The following is a 23,510-nucleotide window of genomic DNA, read 5'->3' as shown; positions in this document are numbered from 1 at the left end:
ATAAATAGGCAAAAAGTAGAAACCTGCTTTGTGTGTGTGTGTGTGTTTGTCCGTCTGTCCATGTGTCCATAGAAGGTCCAAACATAGGGTTGTCTGTGGGGGAACCCAGTAAAAATACCACTTTAATAAGAAAGCCTATATTGGATCAATAGCCAGTGAACAATGAATCCTAATATTCAAATAAATTCTTTTTGGATACGTTTAAAGTTTACATCAAGATTTTGTAATTATTAAAAAGTAATTTTCAGAGACATCAACAGAATTATATAGATATAGGCAGTGACAGTGGTATTTTTAACTTTGCTTGGACTAGCAGTCTTTTGCACATAGAGTATTTAAGGAGGTGAACTTGTCCTGGGAAGATCCACATTCAAATCCCTACTTAACTGAGTGACTTGGGGTCAGTCATTCTCTTATCAGTCCAATCTTCACTCATAATATTTATTTTTTGTGGGGGGTGGAGATAAAATTTGAGGTCACCCTGCACAAGCTGCTTTGAATACCTGGAGTCAGCCCTGGAGTCAACCATTAAGCAAATAAGAAATATGTAGAGTACCAAAGGAAGGGAAACACTATAGAATATTTCCCCCCAGCGACCATGCCCTTTCACTGCCACGTTTGACTTTAGCTTTCATACTTATTAGATCTTAATGCCTTGTCAATTAAGCATTGGAAGGGCAGGGGGGCACCTTTGATGAGCTAGGCTTATAGCATCAATTTGCCTTAATCCTAACCCTCTTTGGAGGAAATTCTGGATATGAATATAAAATAATATTAATTAGTCCTTGTGAAGGACTTAATGGGTGGATAAAAAAATGCCAAATCCAGTCTAAACATCTCTCTGACTGTGCGCCGAACCATAATAATGAAAGATCTGAAGCATATCAGGAGTGGGATATTCTTCTTAACTTTAAAGCCAAGATCATTTCAAAATTCACAGTCTCTTTTTAATTAAATAAATGAGCTTTTGGTGATTCAGAAAGTGAGTGTCTTAGAATGAGCCACGTAACAGTAGCAGCAGGGAAAACTCAACCAATTAATGAAGAAAGCTGGGCAGCCATAGAGGGCAGAAGACAACAAATTTGCTAAAGAGTCAGAGGTGTCTAGCGGGTAATGTTTTAAAAAAAACAATGTGGCAAGTCACAATGAAGAAGAAGTTTTATTTCAGCTTGATTTGAAATAGGAGGATATACTAATTGCAAGGACACTTACTGCTATTCCACAATGTAGGATAATAAATTAGTTGTCATTTAGCAAATTAGAAAGGGGAAACATTTCCTGAATAATTAATTATTAGCTTTCCAGGCTCATCTGACAGACTAAAGTTTTCTCAAAGGGTCCCTTTTTCTTTTTTTGCACAGCATCCATGTGGAGCTACAGAAATTTTCAACATCCTAAAAATGATGTCAGCATCTTCTCGCATTCACTCATCTTATTGTCTTCTACCGGGAGCTCCAAAATTACTCATTAAATTATCACGAGATGATGGCAGTTGTGTAGACAGTAGCAGTAGCACTTTGTCCTGAGAAACACCTAAAGGAAAGTTTTCAAAACCTGCAGATAGTACAATTGTCTTGTTTACTCTCTTGTAGCCTTTTCTAGTATGACGCAAATGGGGAAGGATGTTCAGCATTATAGCAAAGGAGCCCAGTCCTTGGATATCATTCGGCAAGTTATGTGACTGTCGTAAAGTCTAGGACTTAAAGTCCTCCTATTTGGAAAATCCTCTATTGTGGAAGGCTCCCCAAGTGAATTGCACAGAATAGTAGGAATCTTCCTGAAGTAGATCAGGCAGTAGCTTTCAAACACAGTAACTAAAATTTAATCAGGAAACACAAATGGCCAAAAAAGTAGTGATTTGAAACATTTTTGAAGAATAATTTTCTTCAATCAACCAACTGAAACAATTGATTAATCACATTTGTGACCATCAGACCATGGTGGTCTTTCATTATTTACAACCTCTATTGTATCTAATGTATTGAAGTAAGGGAAAGAGGGATGGAAGCAATTCAGATCAAAAGCAGAATCAAAAGGTGCTTGGGAGGATACATTGATATGGTGATGGCATCTGTTGCACCTCTTTAAGAAACTATAGCTCTTCCTAAGCTTGCATATCAGCTATATGGAACCAGGAAAATATACGTCAAGCACCAACAGGGTGTGACAAGGTTGCTGTTGGTTGTTCTGCTGTTAAAGGAGTGTTCTTCTTTTCTCGCAATATGAATCTTGCTGGACAAATAATCTGTGATGCCTTGGTGATGGTGGTAGTAATGTCATCTTCTCCCACTGAGCGATTGAAGCCACTGCGGCATGTTCCTTCTCTGATGGCAGGGCACTTTCCATTATGACCATTTGGTTTGAGGCATGGTTTGTTGCGGAGGCATCTGTTCACCTAATGTTTCATGTGCATTGCCAAAAGTGCCAGTGGCTGTGATGCAAGATCCTTATTTGCACAGATGTATGGTTTTGTGGGAAAGTGGCATACCTCTTTTTCAAGCACATGTGTAGCAGTTTCTTTGTCTGGAACAGAATAAAAGCACAGATGCTCTGTTTAAATGTAGTTGGGTTCTACAAACAGAATCTTGTTGCGATTTCCCAAATTACTACATTACTGATTTTTTTTTGCCCACAAGGGGTTTCATGTAGCTGTACTTCCTATTGTTTTTATTGCTTTGGTTGGATGGTTGTACTATTGTGGCTGTTCCAAAATCATTTTGCTGCCCTTGTCCCACTGGTGCCTTTTCTAAAAAAACAACTTGATTTTCTTTTTCTTTTTTCTTTCAAAAAGTTTTGCTTTGCATTCAAGAAGCTTCTTCAGTTCCTTCTTGGATGAGCCACAGTGGCGCAGTGGTTAGAATGCAGTACTGCAGGCTACTTCTACTGACTGCCAGCTACCTGCAATTTGGCAATTCAAATCTCACCAGGTTCAAGATTGACTCAGTCTTCTAGCCTTCCGAGGTCAGTAAAATGAGGACCCTGATTGTTGGGGGCAATATGCTGACTCTGTAAATTGTTAAGAGAGGGTTGTAAAGCAGTATATAAGTCTAAGTGCTATTGCTATGAGAAGTGATTTTTTTTTTTTTTTGTTTAAATCAAGAATGTCCATTGGCCTTTTGGAGAAAGCACCTCTGGCACAACCGTGACCTGGATAATTGAGAATCTCCTTAGACAGCCCTTGTTGGTTGGGGAATATAGGCCTAGGTTAAAATTTACAACTTCCCTTTTCTCTTTGGCTTTCTCTGAACATGGGTCTGTCAAAATTCCAGAAGCCTGACATTCCTGAATCAAAACAATTAACAACAAAAATCCTGGCTGACAAGTCAAGAGGCATGAAATAGAAGATGGGTCTGGTGGTGTCCCTGTGAGTTTGGGTCTGCTACACCTTTCTCCTCTCTGAGGGCATCTTAAGGCTAAATGTTTGTTTAAGCAACTCAAAAGGGGACTAAGTCTTTTATTCAGGCACGTGCTTGAAATACCCCATTCCACATGACCCCTGTCACACATGATGATAACCATCCCGTTGAGAATGGGTAGGAGAGGTGCCCTGAAAGGGTCCCGTGTTAAATCTTGAAGAGCAGCATCACTGGTTGGCCTCGTTTGCTGACGCATATTAAAGCTTGAACATGGGAGGAGAGGAGGGGAGGGCAGAAGGGAGGGCAATTTATGCCAATATACTGCTTTGCTGATTTAAGGAAGGGAAGAATTCATATGAACACAGTTATGAGGAAGAGCCCTCAAACCACACTCTCCCCCCGCCCAACTCACAGGTATTTTTTTGGGGGGGGTGTTAATCTTTTAATCATGTAAATGAATCGTTCTGCTCAAAATATACATATATAATTTATTTTTTTGATCCCATCCATGTTGTATCTCACCCTTTGCCAATGATTCTTCTATTCATTCTTTGTTGGATCAAAATTCTATAACTGTAGCTTAGTTTTCTATCTTGGGAAGCAGTCAGTTCTGCACACTTTAGACTACGCATATTTACAAGAGAATTTATTTCAAAGCTTTGGAGGTGCTTGCCAAGAAACTACTTCTGTGATCATTCTAATTACCTTGAAAGAGACTTTGTCCCGTCCAAGTTTCTTTTTAGCCACAGATTTAATCAGTGACTGCAAGTCAAGTCACAATTCCCTCAACTTTATTCTTGATTTGTGAAACAGAAATAATTTTATCCACTTCAAATAATGTGAAATTGAAAAGGGAAATGGTGACATTTCTGTTTGTAAAAATGTAGTTTAGAAATGATCTAAAGACTTCTTTTGCTTCTTGTTTGCAATAACTTGTCTGATAATGTTTTGGAGAACTTGGAAGCTCGTAAACCTTTCTTTCATTGGATTGAACCTAATTAAATTATTGCTGTGCTGTAAATTTTCATTTTTTCCTTTCAGGGATCAATAGAATTATAGTTGTGATTTTTTTGCTTGTTTTCATTTTCCATTTCTTAATTTAATCAATGCATCAACAATACTGTACATTGGAAATAAACAACATTATGTAGGATTAGACATTTTAGAAATGCATACTTTGAGAGAATGGTAGACAGAGATACAAAATGTAAACATTCATATTCAGTATTTCACCCAAGAAGTTTTTTTTATAGAAATGACTTTATTAATATCATTAAAAATCAAGACAAAACATGAACATAGAAATCCTTAACTAAAGGATCTTCTGAATATTTATTCTGTTAGTTTTTCATTACTACTACTCCTATTTTAAGATGCCAGCAAAAGTAAAAAATGCTTTGGTTTTTCAAATGTTACAATTGCAAAGCTGGAAAAATTGAATTAACTAATTGCTTGTTAGTGGAATTTGGAAAATGAACAATAAACCAAGGCAATGGTGTAATTTCCCTCCCACAAGTATCTTCATAAACTTTTACTCCAAATGAGTAACCCAAGAGGGATTGCCAGGTTTTAAATTTACTTATATCATCATGATCCTGATTCTGATCATCATCTGTAATTTCATATATATATAACAAATATCACCAATTTGCCTCAGTGAATGCCACAACAGGGATGTGTGTGTTTATGTATGTGTTAATAAATAGCAGTCCATTTTTTGGAGTGTATCCTCCACATCAATTACTTGGAGTGGGATTTTTCTAATCTTATAAAAGCAAGTCTGGGTTAGGGTTAGGAATACAAGCGGAGGAAGAAACCTGGGGTTTGGGGTGGGATATGGGGGAGTTTCAGAGGCCAAACGGGAATGAAACCTGTCATTGGAAGTTACTGCCATGTGGGAGAAGATAATCGAAAAGGGCTGGCATTTGAAATGTGATTAGGATAAACAAACACTGGTTCTTATCCCTCTGTTTGTCATAACCTAATCCAAACAGTTCAGACCAAAAGTGCAGTTTTGGCTTTAATTGATATTTTACTAATCTCATTGAACAGCCTGTAAGGATCACATTTTGTTTTGACAGCATTAATCCCCTTGTGTAAAACTTCATCTGTACCATTTCAACATAAACATTCTTTCTTCTGGGCCATGCTGCTATAAGCTTAATGTCTGAATATAGTGGCTTCCCTTGATGGGCTGAATGGAGTGGTTTCCTCCCCCCTCTCTAATAGCAGAAGTGTCAACATTGATTCCAGGAAAATGGACTTATCTTCTGCTGACTGGAATTGTGTGTGGACTGTGCTTTCAAGCCCAATCCTATAGGGCCCCCTTCCCTGACCTTCAGAGCTCTTCTTAATAAGTGGTGAATAACTAACTAAAAACAGGGAATGAATAGTTCTCAAACCACTTTGAAGAAAGGTAGGATAATGCCAATATAATTGAAGTATTATGTAGTAACATATATGAGTGTGTACAGTTAGTCCGCGACTTACAATCTTTGTTCAAAATTACAACAACAAAGGTGAGAAGCAGGCCCAAGGGTTGTGGGGTCCCAACAGGGTAGAGAGCGGAGCATGAGGTGCTCTGGAGAGGGGAGAAGGCCTGGGAGGGTGGGGAGGTGGGAGTTGGGGAAGTGTTGCAGTATGGGCCTGAGCCTTGGTTAGGAGTCTCAGAGCCTTCCCCATTCCTGAGGCAACCTATGTTAACAGCCTATGTGGTTGCTTAACAACTGCAAGAGGGAGGGCAGGAATTGTAGTCATTAAACAAAGCAATCAGACACTTTGCTTAATGACTGCCATGACTCCATTATGATCATGATTTGTGGACTATCTGTAGTGTGTGTGTCTCCATAACCAGATAGCAATTTGAGCTTCAGAACTGCAATGAAGTCTACTGCATATTCCCCTTTTTGCGTGGGGATGGGGAACTCAAATACATTTTGAAAAAGAGGCAAAGCGAAAAATCCTACCTGTAGTCTCCATTGTATACTGAAAAGTTGAGAGATGAGTAAATGTAACTGGCTTTGCATGTAGATGCTCTACTACATGTAAACAGCCTAATGTTTTAGCAACATGAGGAGAGCACATCTTTCACCTTTCTCCTTCTGTCCTGGATACTTTTTACAGAGGCATGATTGAGAGAGTTTTAAAAAACTGCACCATTGTTTGGTATGGTGGCTGCAGTACCTTAGATAGAAAGGCCATACAGAGAGTGGTAAGGCCAGCCTAGCTCATGATACCAGTTATAAGCACTATGTTCTCAGAGCTCAAAGCATTGTTAGAGACCCCACACACCCACTTTATGGTCTGTTTCTGTTGCTCCTCTCTGGGAGGAGGTTTCGAAGTATTTCTAGCAGGACTTCCAGATTCTGTAACAGCTTTTTTCCCTATGCCATCCATCTGGTAAACTCACAAGATTTGTTTCTCCCACCATGTACATGTATACATCCGAACTAGACTGTGTTGTTTCTCCAATGTCATATAAAATATGTAGGTATATGCATAATTTTGTATTTATTTGTTTTGTCATGTTTATGTAGTGTATATTGGAGGTAGAGACACTTTGAGAGCTGTATGCAACAAAATTGCATTTAATGTATGCCAATTAGTGTACATTCACAGGGACAATAAGCCTAAGTCTAACCCTATTATGCAGTTGTAGAATTCCTTTTGTTGTTGTTGTTGTTAGTTGTGAAGTCATGTCTCACCCATTGCGATCTCATGGACAACATTCCTCCAGACCTTCCTATCCTCCACCATCTCCCAGAGTCCATTGAAGCTCACGCCAACTGCTTCAGTCACTCCATCCAGCCACCTCATTCTCTGTCATCCCCATCTTCTTTTGCCCTCAATCTTTCCCAGCATTAGGCTCTTCTCCAGTGAGTCCTTCCTTCTCATTAGGTGACCAAAGTATTTGAGTTTCATCTTCAGGATCTGGCCTTCTAAAGAGCAGTCAGGGTTGATTTCCTCTAGGACTGACTGGTTTGATCGCTTTGCAATTCAAGGGACTCTCAGGAGTCTTCTCCAGCACCATAGTTCAAAGTCCTCAATTCTTTGGCGCTCAGCCTTTCTTTTGGTCCAGCTTTCACAGCCATACATTGCAACTGGGAAAACCATAGCCTGTAACAAAGCCAGTGGCTTTCTGAGAATTACAGTCCTGAACATTGGAAAAAGCCAAGATGTTTACTCCTATTGTAGAGAGTCAAATGCTTAATTGAAGCTTGAATAAGGATATGGAAGATAGATTCTTGACTTGCTTCCTCTTCTTTGCTAAATGAAATATGTATATGAGAACCTTGCCAGAGAAGAAGTAGACTATAAGAATATACAGCTGCCTCTTTCACTGTTTTGTATAGAGCCAAGTGTTGGTACTCTATAAACATTACTATACCATAAATAATAATTATTTCACTTTGGCAAGTGATTGTCTCAATATTATCACCCGGGAAGTTTAACTAAGAGTTATGTAGATACTGCATTAGCTCTATACAGTGTGTGAACAAGTGGTTGCATTTTAGCATGTGATTGTGATGTATTTTGTTCTTTTTCAAAACTTGTGTTGCACCTCTAAGACAAGAAACTACATTTTAAATGTAGCTGTTAAATCTATAATTTTAAATGTAGTTTAAATGGGTCAATTGCAATTTTCAAAAGTACACCTTTCAAAAGAAATTTATGGAAGAAGCAGTTCAGTGGAAGAAACACGTTCTGTTTTAAATCTGAGAATCCACATAACTGTTTCCTGGAATACAGGATCCCAGGGATAATAAGTGATCCCAGATCTGGGTTGAATTTTGAAGATCACGCTGAGTCATATCACATTTACTATGATTTATTGAAAAGAGCACAATTGGATGGCTTAACCTTTTACCTATTTTGTATGCCTACAAATCAGTGTTAACTCTAATGTCTACATTTGGTGGGCCCTAGATGGTGGGCCTTTTTTTTTTGCTATGGTATTGAATGTCAAGTTTTGTTTTTTGTTTGCGCTCATGTTGTGAAATATTCCCCCTCTTCTCGAGGTGAGGCTGGTTCTACCACTTCTGACTTTCTGAAGGTCCCTTGAGACCTGATTGTGCTATCAGGCCTAGGGACCCCCCAGGTGAATTAGTGAGGTGGCTCTGTTATTATTAACATCTCTCTGCCCACTATTTCTTTTTAGTTTTGCTTTTTACAGTTCTTAATGTTTTTCAACAACAATAGTAGTAGTAATAGTTGTTCTCTGGGTATTTGGGTATTTATTATCTGTGTTTTCATTCTGCTGTATGCCACCCAGAGTCATTTGCTCTGTGAGATGAGTGACTATATACATTTAACAAACAAATTTAACAAAGTTTGATAAACTCCTGGAATTGTCTGCTGGTTTTCTTGGTAAGACTTTTGGGAAGTGGCTTGCCATTGCCTTCTTTGTGGAGCTGAGAGAGAGTGACTGGCTCAAGATCACCCAGCTGGCCATATGCCTAGAGTGGAATTACAACTGATCTTCTAGCTTGTAGTCTGATTCTTTAATCAAGACAGCACAAAATGGCTCTCCTCACATAATTTAATAAATCACAAACAACGATTTATAAAATACGCTAGCTGGCTTGAGATAATATGCTAATCTGGAACCCAGGAGTTCTGGTTTAATTGGTGCAAGTTGTAAATCCTGCAACTGTTTTCTGGTACTTGTACTTCTTGTGTTCAGTTATCCCAGACCTATTGAACAAAAAAGCATTTAACAAGCATGATTTCTGTGTTACAACTTGAACTCATTGGGAATCATGGGAAGACCCTCACTGTCTGCCTCTCAGTTAATATATAATGGCCTACCAGCAAGTTCACTGTAAGTATTATTGAAATGATAATTTGATTATATGAAGTGTTCTGAACACTTACTGAAAATGTGCCTTTCCATTACTACTGTCAGCTCTGGAGGATTATAATTTTTTTTAAATGGAAGAACAATGTCTGCTGTGTGTGACCCAATCATTTTTAACACAGGTCAATTGTACCATTGGAGAATCAGAAAGGTAGAATTACTCTGTTTCTCCCAGAGGCTGGGAAGAAGCCTTGTATATTACTTGAAAACATGAAGTTGCTGTCCGGCTCATTCTCATGATGTTGGATTTCAACTTCCTGCTACAGTATTCTGATACGTTGTTTAATAATAAAGTGGTGTTGAAAGGTTATAAGTAAGATTAAAAAATGGACAATAACTCTAATTTTTCCTGCCAAACTAGAGAGTACCGAGGTGAAGAAGGATAGTGTTGACTCCTGTGTGGGAGGGGCTGGATCAATGGCTTGTCTCTACAGAATGCAACTTCCTATGAAGGGGTATATATATGCATATTTCCTGTTTGCAATCATGATTCCACAGCAGAAGGGGGTGAAGGATGCCCAGGGTGTGGCACTGCTGGACACCTCACCATCACATGAGAAATGAAGTGCACTTCATTGTTTATTCTGCGCTGCCATCATGTAGTATGGGGAAGGGTGCCAGAAGTTGAACGTCTCTCTTTTTGCCTCCCCAAAGCTGGTTACTGTGTCTCCCCTGTAAACAACCAAATCTGGCTAGTCTGATTTTGTGTAAGAGTCCTGAAGAAGCATCTGGGATGCTATTCTTTTCATCATGAAACTGGGCAATGAGAAGAAACCGCTCAGTTTTAATTTTGATATGAATGCCAAAGTTCTGACCCATTCTCAAGACATATCTATCTTCTAAAATAGAGCACAAGATGGCCAGTATCTCACAGGGTGGGAAATTGCACAAAAATACATTATTTTAAATATAGAATGGATTTGTTTTGATGCTTAGGGCAGACCTGTGGAACCCATACAGATGACCTGTGATCGGCAGACCACAAACTTGGAATCACATGTCTTTTGAGATTCTGGCCTTCTCGCTATCTTAGGAGATGATGTTTTTGCTTAATTTTTTGCAAGATTCTTTTGTGGGTTTTTTTTTAACAATTAACAAAAATGTTCAATTTAATTTTGGAGTCCAGTAAGTGGCCATTGGGTTGAGGCCGGGTGAGAGGGTCACATGAGACATGTAGGCACTACAATGCTAATCCCCCGGATATGTGGTGGTCCTCTAAAACATTTGAGAGTGATGCAGTGATGCACATAAATGAAAGGGTAAGAACTGCAGTTTTAGAGGCTTTTGTGAAAGCATAGTGTCAGGTGAGCACTGGAGTATTTGGGGAAATATTCATCAAACTGCTGGAATATGGTGGTACCATTCTGACTAAGATTTCAATCCCTCCTCCTTTATGGTTCATAGCATGATTCTGGACAAAGTGGCTCATAATAACCAAAATTAAATTGCGATGTTGCTTATTGTATCTTCTCTTCCTACGTGGAGATGACAACAGAGAGTGTAAAATAGGAAGGTAACCAATGGAAGGTGATGTCTTTGCACCCACTGATAATATTCTCTGAATGTAAGACACTAATTGCACAGCAAAGTCTTTATCTACTAACACCATAAAGTTGTTCTGCCAGAACATATCTATATTCCATGGATAGCATTCTACCTATCTGTCTCTATCTTCCCCACCCTTCACATCTTCTATTTCTCTCCCTGCAAACAGAGTTTTCCTCCCACCCCCTCCCTTTCTAACATCAAGCTGTGTTCTTGCATGACAGCCAATATTGTAAGAAGCAACAAAGTAAGATATCAGGAAAGAAGGAAAACACCTCTGGTTTAGGTGATTTATGATAGCATCTGTTGCAAGGGAATAAGGCAGTCTGTGGTTATCCTGCTTGTCATCTGACTCGGGGAATTTTCCATGGACCGTACAAAGGTCTTATCTCTCAACAATAACAATAGCAGTGTAATTAATCATTAAGAGCTTTGAAGGAATCTTTTTGCAAGCTGGGTGCCCTTTATGAGGAGGACTCATCCTAGCTTATATACTATTTCAATGCTTCTGTTTTTGTTCCAGACACTGGCTTCTGGGTAGGAAGAGAAATAAGAGGAATTTAATTCAAGTTACAGAGCAGTCCAGGTTACTTAAACAAGGCAGCCCATTCTCTCTCTGCATTCTTACAAGATACCACTATCTTTCTGAATTCCGTGCAGGTCATGTACGTGTAATGTGAAATTGCAGCCAAAGAGCTATGCATGTTTGTAGAGGGACGTCCTGCTAAATATGTTTAATACTTTGGATCCAAAGCAGAAAGGTTGCTTTGGAATGAACCCTGTGAACACACTGGAGTTGTTGAGGTTTCCTTTAAGGGCAGCATGGATACTGTAGTGCCTCCTTATTGCAAATGTGTCGTCCCAAAATTATACAACTACAGCATTGTGTGAACCCAGGAAATAGATCCAGCTTTTAAAAGGAAACAGTAATAGATGTGACCTGCATGCACATTTCCTCCTCTGAATAATCATTTCTGCTCTGGACCTACGGCTAATTCCTACTGGGTTTAGCTGGGTTTACATTTACGTAAGTCTGCACAGGAGTGGTAAGCAACCTCAAGCGGCCCCGAACCTTTTTCTATGACTTCAAGAGTTTTTTCCAATTAAAATTACTCAAAATTACAAAGTTTCCTGTTTTGAGGTGAAAAACACACAATGACTGGAATGCAGCCCAAAAGGGACATTATTATTATTTTTCTTTAGAAAAGCAAAGAAACACCCTGCTCCAGGAAAAAAAAAAGAAGAGCTGAAAATACTGCCACATGAAGGATTTCACATCATTGTGTGCAATCTGTTGCATTCAGAGGGCATAGAGAATCACAGCAATAGCTTTTCCTTTGAAGCAGCAGAGGGCCTGGTGGGAGCTTCTAAACTTCTTCTTTTTTTTTTTTACAGTCTCTAGAACAACGTCTGACTAAAAGACCTGACTACATTGGCACTTGGTTTACTTGGCTGTACAGTACTTTGAAGCCTGTTCAGAAACCACATTTGGTCCAGAGTGAAGCAACGTGAATATTAACTAGTGCCAACGGTGTTTGCAGGCATACCATATTATAACAGTCTGACAAGAGCTACACTAGATATTGTTTCTTTCTGGGCACAGTTCAGAATGGGGAAATGACTTTAAAGCTCTAATGGACTTAGCTGCAGATTGATTTAAAACAGGGGTGTCAAACTCGATTTCATTAAGGGCCACATAAGAGTTGTGTTTGATCTGAGGGGGCATGGCCAGGGGAGCATGGCTAGGGTGGACATGGCCAACTCAATGTCACTCGTGTCGGGGATGCCTGAGGTTGCCCGGTTGGGGCTGGAGTTATCCACTTTTGGTAGTTTGTTTTTCTAGCACTCTGTCAGCGAAAACGGAGCTTGGGAGGAGCATGCATGGCTCTCCTGGGTTTGGCTGTGATGGCCTCTTGCAGTGCTCTGTCAGTGAAAACGGAGCTCTGGGGGGATTTGCACAGCCCTCCCGGCCTCTGTTTTTGGCTGTGATGGCCTCCTGCAGCGTTCCACCAGTGAAAACGGAGCTCGGGAACTGCACAAAAATGTTTTAGTCACTGCGGGCCGGTCCTTCACTGTTTCCAGGCCAGCCCTGAGGACCGGATCTAAACACCCTGTGGGCCGCATAGGTTTGACACCCCTACCTTAAAGGACTATCTCCTTCTGTGGCATCCTGTTTGCTCCTTAAATCTTGATGCAGAGGTTTTTCTCAATGGCAAAAAGACATTTAGCTTGGATAGGAAAAAGGGCTTTTTTAGTAGTTGCACATGAACTTTGGAACTTCCTTTCTGAAAAAGTGAGAAAACCTTATCTGATAGTGGTGTTTTTGAGCATAGTTTAAGGATATTAAATGCTGCATAAAATAACATTTATCCCATAAGCAACATATATTTTAGAAAATGGTATCTTCTGTCTATGACTACTTTTTTTATTAGTTATTCTTTTATCTTTATTTTTTTCCTTTTAAATATTTTACTAATTCTAAAAGACACATAAGAACTTTTATATGAATGAAATTGAATATATGTGTTCCAAAATAATGTTGCAAGTTCCAATCTGCCTTCCGAGCTTTTGGACTCCTGCATAACATATGAAAATTCTACAAATGAACTGTACGCTTTTCTGCTGTATTCAGGCAGGAAGCATGCAACCACTCTACCATAAGTATTATGTACTTTACACTTAATTTAAGACATTAAACCTTAATGTAGTTTAAAACACAGAGAACAGTCTCTCCCTTTAAAATCCACCTCCCCAATCCCCCAGCTATATTTGTGACACGATGGTTCCTTTTTTGTTGCTTGTTTTTGCTTGAAGGGGAAAAGTTCATCTGAATGAACAATCTGGTTTAATGTGTGATCTCTGACATCTCTCTCTCTCTTGCTCTCTCTGTGGAAAATTACACATAAGATTATCAACTTCTTCTTTGGTAGCTAGGGTTTAAATTTGTAGCTAGGGTAAATTTAAATTACAAGAGTCAGAAATACAAGTGGAACTGAATTTACATCAGATATTCATGAGGGAATCTAATAACTTACCTGGATGGGTAAACGTTTCCGCTTTTGTATTTTTTCCTTCATGTCTTCATGTAATGTATTAACAGAACATCTGGATAGAGTTCTCTCCCATTTCATGTAGATAATTGTGAAGTTGGCTGTATTCATATATTCACTGGAAAAAGGGGGAAAGGGCTGATTGCTGGTTAGCAGAAGTGTGGCTCCTCCAGAAGGCTATCACTCTATTCAAGTACAATTTTCAGTCATAATATTTTAACCATGCTTTGATTAATAAAGTAAAATTGACTGGATTCACTTTTTAAACTAAGTGAAGGTGTGGAAACCACAATGGCTGGATCATACAACATATTAAATCAAAACAAATCACTTCATGGCTTAACATGAAGCTTGAAATAAGTCTACCTCTTTTAGTTTAAGAAACTTCTTTGCTTGTTTGTATAAGGTAAATAATGTCTGCTTTAGTTAAATCATAGAGCTATCAAATTCTATAAAATTCTAATCATTGAATCAAAAATGATATTTTTTAAGATGCTACATTATTGGATATAGTAGCAGGTCTAGGGTGGAGCCTGGTTCTGGTCTACAAGAAAATTGGTTTCATACAAATAGAAACAAGATATTGTTATCATGGACCATTATTATTATTTCACACTTTATCCAGAAATTATAACTAGAAATAATAGACCTGTCTGTAAAAATCCAGACAACCAATAAATGTCAACAAAGGGATCTCAATACATCTCTGCTGCCATCTAATGATCATCTGAAATTTTGCAGCCTGGGAATAAGTTACATTTGACTGTGAGTTTGCATAATCCACTAGTTGTTTAGTTTGAAATTCATTGTGTTCAGTGTGGTTATTTTATGGTTCAGTAAACTGAGCGAACCTATTCAGTTAACTTAATTGATTTAGCAACAGATTAACTTGTGCCGCAAACCAAGCCAGTTGTGATGTTTTTGCTAAAATATAATGTGGCTTCTTTGGTCTTGAGTAGTATATGAATATAGTTATGACAGTGTGTGAACCATACCACTGGGAGTTATTCAGTACACCATAGCTAAGTAAATTATGTTAATATTAGTTAATATTTGTCTGCACAGTTTCCGTGTAGTGTGGTTTTATCTTCTTATTAACAAGGAAACTACAAGATTTGACTTTAACTTTAACTTGCTTATTTTGTATATGTCCCATATTTCTCTCTGCTTCCCTTTTGACCCCATCTGTGATCAGTGAACAAACAGCTGTAATTACCCAACCCAACTCCTGGAGCAATGATACAAGATAGTAGGTAGGCTTCTGTTAAAATATCTTTATCTTCCCCTGGCAGAATAAGACAGGTGTGCTCATGCTTGACTTGTTTATTTTCTGCAGCTTTCTCTTCTATAGGGTCTTCATCTCTGAACAAGCTGGGATGCAGTGGGATGGACTGAAATTGTCTTATCGATGTGTGCAAGCAAACTGAAGTTTTCTGTTGTGTTTTACCATTTTGACGAATCTGGCTATATCTGCCCCAAAACTTGGCCTATGGTTAATTTATCGTAGATAATGTATTGATCCAATTTTCTGGGGTTACACACTACATCAAGCCAAAACCTAGCTACAGTAGTTACGACTGCACAATCCTTCTGGTTAAAATGGCACTTGGCAAGTTACGGGTTCTGTATATCTTTCAGATACAGACTCCCTGCTTCCCCATCAATAAATATAATCAATAAAATTATGAAACTCCAGATTTGAATTTAGCTGGCTTTCGGAGCTCTAATATAAATAAATGTTGACAGTCCACGTTTTTATCAACCTCTAAAGAAATGTACTTTTAAAGAGGTGAAAGATCAGATCTGAATTTGTCCAAGAAAAATGTGAATTGCCCGTAACTTTCAAGCATGATTGACAACAAAGAGCAAGCTGCTATAAATAGCAGAAAAGATATTTTGGTTCATTTAACAAATAAATAGTTGTCTTGGTAGATTGCAATGTGCATCTCAGAATCTGTTTGCACAAAACAAATGATATAACAGCAGCCTTAGCATGCTGTTGGAACAAGAAATACACACCCTTTAATTGGTGTAATCGGGGATTAGATAGGGTAGAATCAGCGGCATTGTGCTTCATATGACACCATGTGAACATTTATAAGTGATTGATTTATACGACATTTGAGTTGAGTGCCTGGCAGCTTATAAATAGGAGAAAGGAAAGTGCAGCTGTTCGCCTAAGCAGAGAGCACAACCACTTTGCTTCCACTATTTCTAAAAGACGTTTAGCCCTTGATAAGTGCTTGAGTCTACTTGTCCTCTTTAATTCAGCAGGGTCCTTTAAATCTCCTGTTATCTATAGGCTGCTCTGGAAAGGGGACGAGAGCTGAGAATGATAACAACGTGATAGTACTGTCTCTCCCACTAGAGAAATTATATCTCTTTGTTGGAGTTTGGAAGAGAAATGCGCATTGACTGTGGCAGAAGCGAGCTACAGATAACCACTGATTGTGGTTGCGGCCATTAGCTCAAAAATTGTCCGCAGACTTGGCATAAATCCTTGGAGCCTTTGTTTACATTTTGATCTGTCAGGAGTTTGATTGCTACAACTTTTAGGAATCGGTGGTGGTTTTCACATATCTGGAAGGACTTCAAATTATTACAGATATTATTGAAACTGCCTTTATCCTAAGAGTATTTGTATGAAAGGCACCACCCTGCTTACAAGCACTCTCTCTGAAACAAGGTCGATAATTCCAAAGTCACAAGAGTCCCATTAAGAATTTTATGCTTAACACCTTCTGAATGGCAGGCATACCTTCTGAGATGTACCAGAAATGATGTTCAAGGACATCAAGAGAAATTACTTCTGGGATCACACAATAAAGCAGTCTGGTTCAAACTTTGGGCTTAACAATGTCTTATTAAATCATTCAGTATGTTCACAAACATACATAGCCATAAAATATGTTTCCCAAACTACAGTGGCTGCAGTAAGCAGCTAGCAACTACATATTGATTTTAGATCCCTGTGTGAACCCAGTGCCCCCTTTTCTTTTGTTTTGTGATTTTACTGCCATGTGCTTCCTAGCATGAATGTTAGCTAGTGGCATACATGTCCCTGAAGAGAGGGTTGAAGGGATAAACAAGTGACAGGTGTGTGTTGTGATTTCACAGTGCAAACTCCCTTCCTCCTGACATACCAGTGTGTGATGTCGCAATGCAACTATCCAAAAGCAAAGCTTGTGTTGTAACATGTCATCATTGTAGCTGGGAATAGATGTCTAGGGTGAACAACAAATAATTGATATTATCATATTTAAGTTGGGTGCTCAGTCTCTCCAATGCCAAGAAGAAATTCAAATGAAAAGTGTGGCCTTTACGACCGAATGCTGCATGTTTCTGAATTAGAAAAAAAATCAGGGGAAAAAAGAATAACTGGTAAATTTAAACTAGGGAAGCAGCAGCAACAATAAAGAAAATCTTATTTCGGTTAATTATAAATTCTGATTGGATGTTAGGTGATTCATACACCCGTTGTTGCTACCCACACTGCAACGGAATAAGCAATCTTTTTTTGTTTATAAGGATATACTGAAAAGATTTTTTCAGCCCTTACTATTATCTTCCAATTGATGAACTGAAGCTACAATCACTAATTGCTTATCAAAAAATGTATAATGCACATTTGTAGCATAATTCCAATGAGATTTATGTTTCAGTTTATCAGAAATACCCGTAATGTATGTCACACACTGTATTTACTAGCTGGCTAAGCCTTTGTAATTAATTTTGTGCATTTGAGATAGCAAGAGTGATTTACATTTTGAGAAAACCTTTTTGCTATGGTACCATGGATTTAAATATTTCAAATTGAATTAAATAAAAGTATTACAAAATCCCTTTACATTGTGAAGCACGTTCAGTCAGAAAATTCAGAGGGAATATCCAAGACGGTCATTAAAGGCATGTATTCTTAAAGCAAGTGCCATAAGAAATTTTAATACTCTTATTTCTGGAGCAACAAATGAGATATAAATAACAAAACAGAGACAAGCTGTGGCAGTGAAATGCTGACTCTCTTTCAACCAGTTGTGGGGTGAGCATTTAATTAATAGATCCAGAATTTTAGTTTTTATGTCTATACTTTCAATAATGGTATAGAAGCCTAAAATAATACTTTCAATTTGCCATTTCAGATTGTCAGATGTGATATCTTTCATGGTTTTGTTTTGGTAAGATTTAATAATATAGTGATATATATATAGAGAGAGATTTACAGTTTTCCTCCCCCCTCCTCAGGAGCTTTCGCTAATGTAGAATAAATGATTCTGGCTTTTCATAACAAGGGAAAAAACCTCATGCAGTTTTCCATGCAAAATTGGAATGCTATATTTGTAGTGTACTAACAAGGTTCTTTTGCATGAGCTATTGCATAGTTAAATAGAGTTGAAGTGCTATAATTTCTAACCAAAGTAGACATTAGAATTAATTTTTCAATTAAGTCAATTGACATAAGATCCTAAAGTTAATCATAAATTTTATGAATAAATAAGTCTCCCTACAATTCAATGCAACTGCAGTATTTATGGAGAAAATGGAGTATTTTTTTTACCTTTGTGAATCAATCCAGCTTTATAATTAATATCAGATTGAGTGAAAATGACCCTAAGCTAGGTTTACATGTGTTGATTTGGGACAATGTTTTTCACACATGAAAAGTGGGCAATAGTTTGTCGATAGGAATCTAACCAAACACCAAAACCAAGTATTTGAAACAGCTTCCCATAATAGATGTCTGTCAGATAAGTTAGGCTTCAGTATATATCTGGAATAGTGTGGCTAGAGACATAGAGCTTGCTAAGCTATAGTTTGTTTAACCATGGCTTGTAAATAACCCACAGTTGAATTAGTTGCATGCTAGACTAAATAATTAATTATGACTTGGAAACTTGCAAAGCATGTCTCAGTTCCATTTTTAAGGTTCTCCCTGGATTCTACCAAAATTTGGCAGTACATTAACAATTGTTGGTACCTCCTTTGGGGGGCGGGAACTAAGAGGCATAAGTTTGTCCTTTCTTTCAACCCTCCCCAAATGAATACAGCAGAATTTGTTAGGATTCTACCCACAATTAAATGAACTAATTCAGGAGTTTGTGTTGGCCAATGCACTGAACCCTAAATGAGAGAAACAGTGACAGAATAACAAAATAATAGAGTTAGAAGGAACCTTGGAGGCATTCTAGACCAGGGGTCTCCAACCTTGACAACTTGAAGACTTGTGGACTTCAATTCCCAGAGTTCCTCAGCCAGCAAAGCTGCTCTAAACAAAACCCCTGCTCAAGCAGGAAACTTTATAGCATTTCAGACAAATTGTTATCCAGTGGATTATATTTTAGAAACTTTCCAGTTATTGATGATTCAGTGGCAAAGTTAGCAAAGGTCCTAAAGCTTTGGGAAGGCCATGCACAGAAATAGTTGTGTAGTTTTGCATAGACCAATTTTGATTACCTGGGTGATGCTGATAAGGATTTCCACTGCCTCTGCATCACTTAGCATATGTTTAAAATTATCTCTCCATTTCAGCAGTTTTAATAATTGGGAAGAACAATATTTAATTACTCTATAGAGGGAAAAGAACTTTCTATGCATTTCTTATTGAAATCTCACATTATAATTTATACATTCGTGCAAAGAGTATAAACAGAGGTGAGGACCACATAAGAAAAAAAAATGGCTGGAAACTGTTTTATATAAGTCTTCACTTGTTGAACATCTTATCCAAATTCTGTGTGAGAATGGAAATGAATGGATGGATGGCTTTGCCTTCCTTCAGGGTTCAGCATGACTCTTGTGTCATGTCTGAGTCAAGGATTTTCTACCATTATGAGTAGGTTTCTCAATAGAATAGAAAGTGATTCTAAGCAGCTGTGTATGTGTGCAGAAACATGGCAGGCAGGCTGAATCTGTGCTTTACCAGAATGCGGTTGGAAGGCGTGTTATGCATGAATCTAGCCAATGAATTTGAACAGGGCCTCATTCTTCCAATCAGTATCTTCAGCAAGATTCATAAAAAATTTTCCCCCTTGTTATATTTGTGCACAGAATCCATGTGTCCAAAGGGATATCCAAATTATGTAAAGGTTCTGTATGGGGTAGTACAACCCCATCAGTGGTGGAATTCATTTTTTTTTACTACCAGTTCTGTTGGCATGGCTTGGTATGCATGGTGTGGCTTGGTGGGTGTGGCAGGGGAAGGATACTGTAAAATCCCCATTTCCACCTCACTCCAGGGAAAGGATATACTGCAAAATCTCCATTCCCTCCCCACCCCACTAGCCTGCTTTCTGGCTCCATTCAAGGCAACAAAAAAAGACTCAGCCAATCAGCTGGGACTCGGGAGGCAGTGAGTAGAGAGGGGTGGGGACAACCAGGGGTGATATTTACCGGTTCTCCAAGCTACTCAAAATTTCTGCTACTGGTTCTCTAGAATCTGTCAGAGCTGGCTGAATACCACCTCTGAACCCCATCCAGAACAAGAGATGGAAAGTGCCCAACTCCAACTCAATCATGTTCAAGTTCAGCTGAAGCCTAGTACTCCCCATTCAAACCCCGCACAACCTTCAGGCAACGTATAGTTATAATAATAAGACATTATCGTATTATAATATCTATTAATATGAATATTAATTGCAGATACTATAAATGTGTATAATAAGATACAAAATATACTTATATTATACAATTTAGATATTTTACCATCAATGAAAAGCTACTATTGTATAAAATGCCTTAGAAATCTATAGAATGTGTGACATTTGTAGGCAAAGTATGAAATGTCCCATTTTTGCCAATCTATAGATTTCCTAGGCATTCTATAAAATGCCTAATTTCACACATTGACAGTAACATATATGCTACAGGTATTATTTATATATACACATACAGATCAATTTCCCATATTATATATCTTGTCCAAATCTCCATTTTCTTGGAGTACAGAACAGAGTTCCTTATTGGATTTGGTGCTGTGAGCCAATTTTACCTAGCATATTACAAAAACATTATTTTCAACTCAAATGGTCACCTGAATTTTTATAGCTGAGATCCAGTAGCTATATTAGATCCCTGAGTCAGGACTATTTTAAGGTGGGATTCTACCACAATTATACTATAGCCTAGAACCAGTAGAAAAAATTAGAAATTTTCATTTCGGAATGGTACATTACTCCAGGGAGGCTAATAAAAGCTTAAGTCATGTATCCTATTATCATATAAATCATTAAGCAACCTTCCCTGGTTTAATAGAATGAAAGTGTCAAATGATGATCTATCTCTTTTGAACTAAATACCTTTTGTTCCCATAGTGAAACCTTTAAAGGATATCTTCCCCCACTGGAAGCATATTCATGTCATTTTAATCAGTAAACTATTTTACACATGGCCTATCTTACCAGTTTAGGAACAAAATACTGCATTTTTCTACATTTTAAAATTTGGAGCTCAGTGAAAATGGTATTCTGGTATATTTATCCCATATTTTAGCAGCAAATCCAGAGTGGTGCTATTGATGACTTGGTGTAGGAATTATTGCAATATCTCAATTGACCTTTTAAGGACTATTGGCTTGCCAAAATATTTCTCTAACACAGAATTCTGATTATTATATAATTTTGATTATATGAAGATCTATCACTAATTTAATAATCTTTCAACATAAATATGAAAAATGTAGCTGAAATAGGGAGTGGTGGGGAGAGAGAGAGGAGCTCATGTCCAAATCTTCAGGCTGGATGTTCAGTGAGCGATCATTAGAAATCTCAGAAGCTGGAACTTAATAGTGTCATTTGGATCTCCCTTCATTCTGAGATAAAACTTGGATGAAGTACAAAGTGATAACAATAGCAATAGCACTTAAACTTATACATTATAAGCTGTTTACAGAGTCAGCCTATTGTCCCCAACAATCTGAGTCCTCATTTTACCAACCTCGGAAGGATGGAAGGCTGAGTCAACCTTGAGCCTGGTGAGATTTAAATTGCCAATTTGCAGGCAGAAGTAGAAGCACAAGTAGCCTGCAGTACTGCACTCTAACCACTGCGCCACCTCAGCTCTTATAAGTTGGATACTTATAAGACACCTGTGACCTCCGTAAAGGGGACCAGGGACCAGCCAGTATAGAGTTGGCATGAGGCCACTAGAAATGGATATAGCATTGGGATAGAATTGTGAAGAAATGTGATAATTTATCACTTAGAGGCGGTATTCAGCAGGTTCTGACCAGTTCTGGAGAACTGATAGTGGAAATTTTGATTAATTCGGAGAATCAGCAAATACCATCTCTGACTGGAGATTTTACAGTATCCTTCCCCTGCCACGCCTACCAAGCCATGCCCACAGAACCGGTAGTAAAAATTTTTGAATCCCACCACTGCTTAGAATGGCTAACTAGCTATCATTTAATTTCCTTGCTCTCTCTGCAGAAGAAACTCTGCAACTCTGCAGAAAGTGCTTTAGACAGCGGCTTTGGACCTTGTGCCGGTGTGAATCCAACACTTCTGTGTTCTGCTTCCATCTGGTACTGGTGCTTTTAAGATTAAACTAATTAAAATAGTTCTTAAAGCTTCACTATCTTTCTTAGGCTGCACGGAAACCTGAAAAAAGATGTGGCTGATTTAATTAATGGAAAAGAAGAGCTACATTTGGGTCCAGAGTACTTCTTCCTAATCCTTTTTAATATGTAGTGCCTGAGTGAAGGAGATGAAATCATTTCAGTTTGTATTTCTGAGAGTATGAACACTCCAAGATGTTCTCTAGGTATAGGAATCACACACACACACACACACACACACACACACAAATATATATGGCCTATGACATATATACTGATCCGGACATATCTGGAATGCAATTTCTTACAGGACATTCTTCCCAAATTCCCAGTAATTTTTGACGTATCTCTTAATATTTTGGGAGACGTTTTACAAGAATCCTCCATTCATCCACGCTGAGCATTTTTCAGGGGAGACGGCATCAACATAAAGCAATTGTTCACCATCTGTTGAATTCTGCTGGAATGATTAGCTCTTCCTGCTCTCTTTTTCTTTCAGCCCATAAAAATTGAGAGCAACAAATGAAGCTGTAAAATTACAGCTCTAAATTAATAAAGCATAATTGAGCCGTACCCTGTTAAAAATTAATTCTGCCCTCAATACACTTTTATACTATTTTGGATTTGGACATACTCTGGTTTGGGCTGGGATGAAAGACAAGGAAAAAGGTAAGAGAAAGATCTCAGTTAAACTGAACCATCAAGTGGCCTGCACAGGATGACTTAAGACTGAAGGAGGGAAGCTATAAAAGTCAAAGGAAATTGAGTGGCAAAAGAGGCCCATCACTAGTAGCTTTCCTGAGTAATTTGAGAACCAGTCTTCAACAATATCAGTTGGACATAAAAAGTTGTATTAAGTATTGAGGTCAGAAAGGATCACATCACTTACAAATTATATGTTGGCAGACTTTTCCTTGGGTCAGAAAGAGGCAGCGGGGAAGTTTCCTTCAAGAGTTTTCTCTCCAAAAAATTGTGGGATTAGGTCAAAGTTTGGGTAGGGCCTATTAGAGATGTCAGTTGCTTTAATAGACTCTAATAGATGTGCAGCAAAGTGCTGTGCCCTCTGCAGTCACCATACAATGCCAGAAAAAGGCTCCTGTAGTTGGAAGAAATTGTAGGGAAGTGCAATTTTCATATCTGAAAATGATCTT

Source organism: Pseudonaja textilis, chromosome 1 (assembly GCF_049901715.1).
Source record: "Pseudonaja textilis isolate UNSWEBS1 chromosome 1, rPseTex1.2, whole genome shotgun sequence".
NCBI lineage: Eukaryota > Metazoa > Chordata > Lepidosauria > Squamata > Elapidae > Pseudonaja > Pseudonaja textilis.
Note: the sequence above shows the minus strand (reverse complement) of the source record.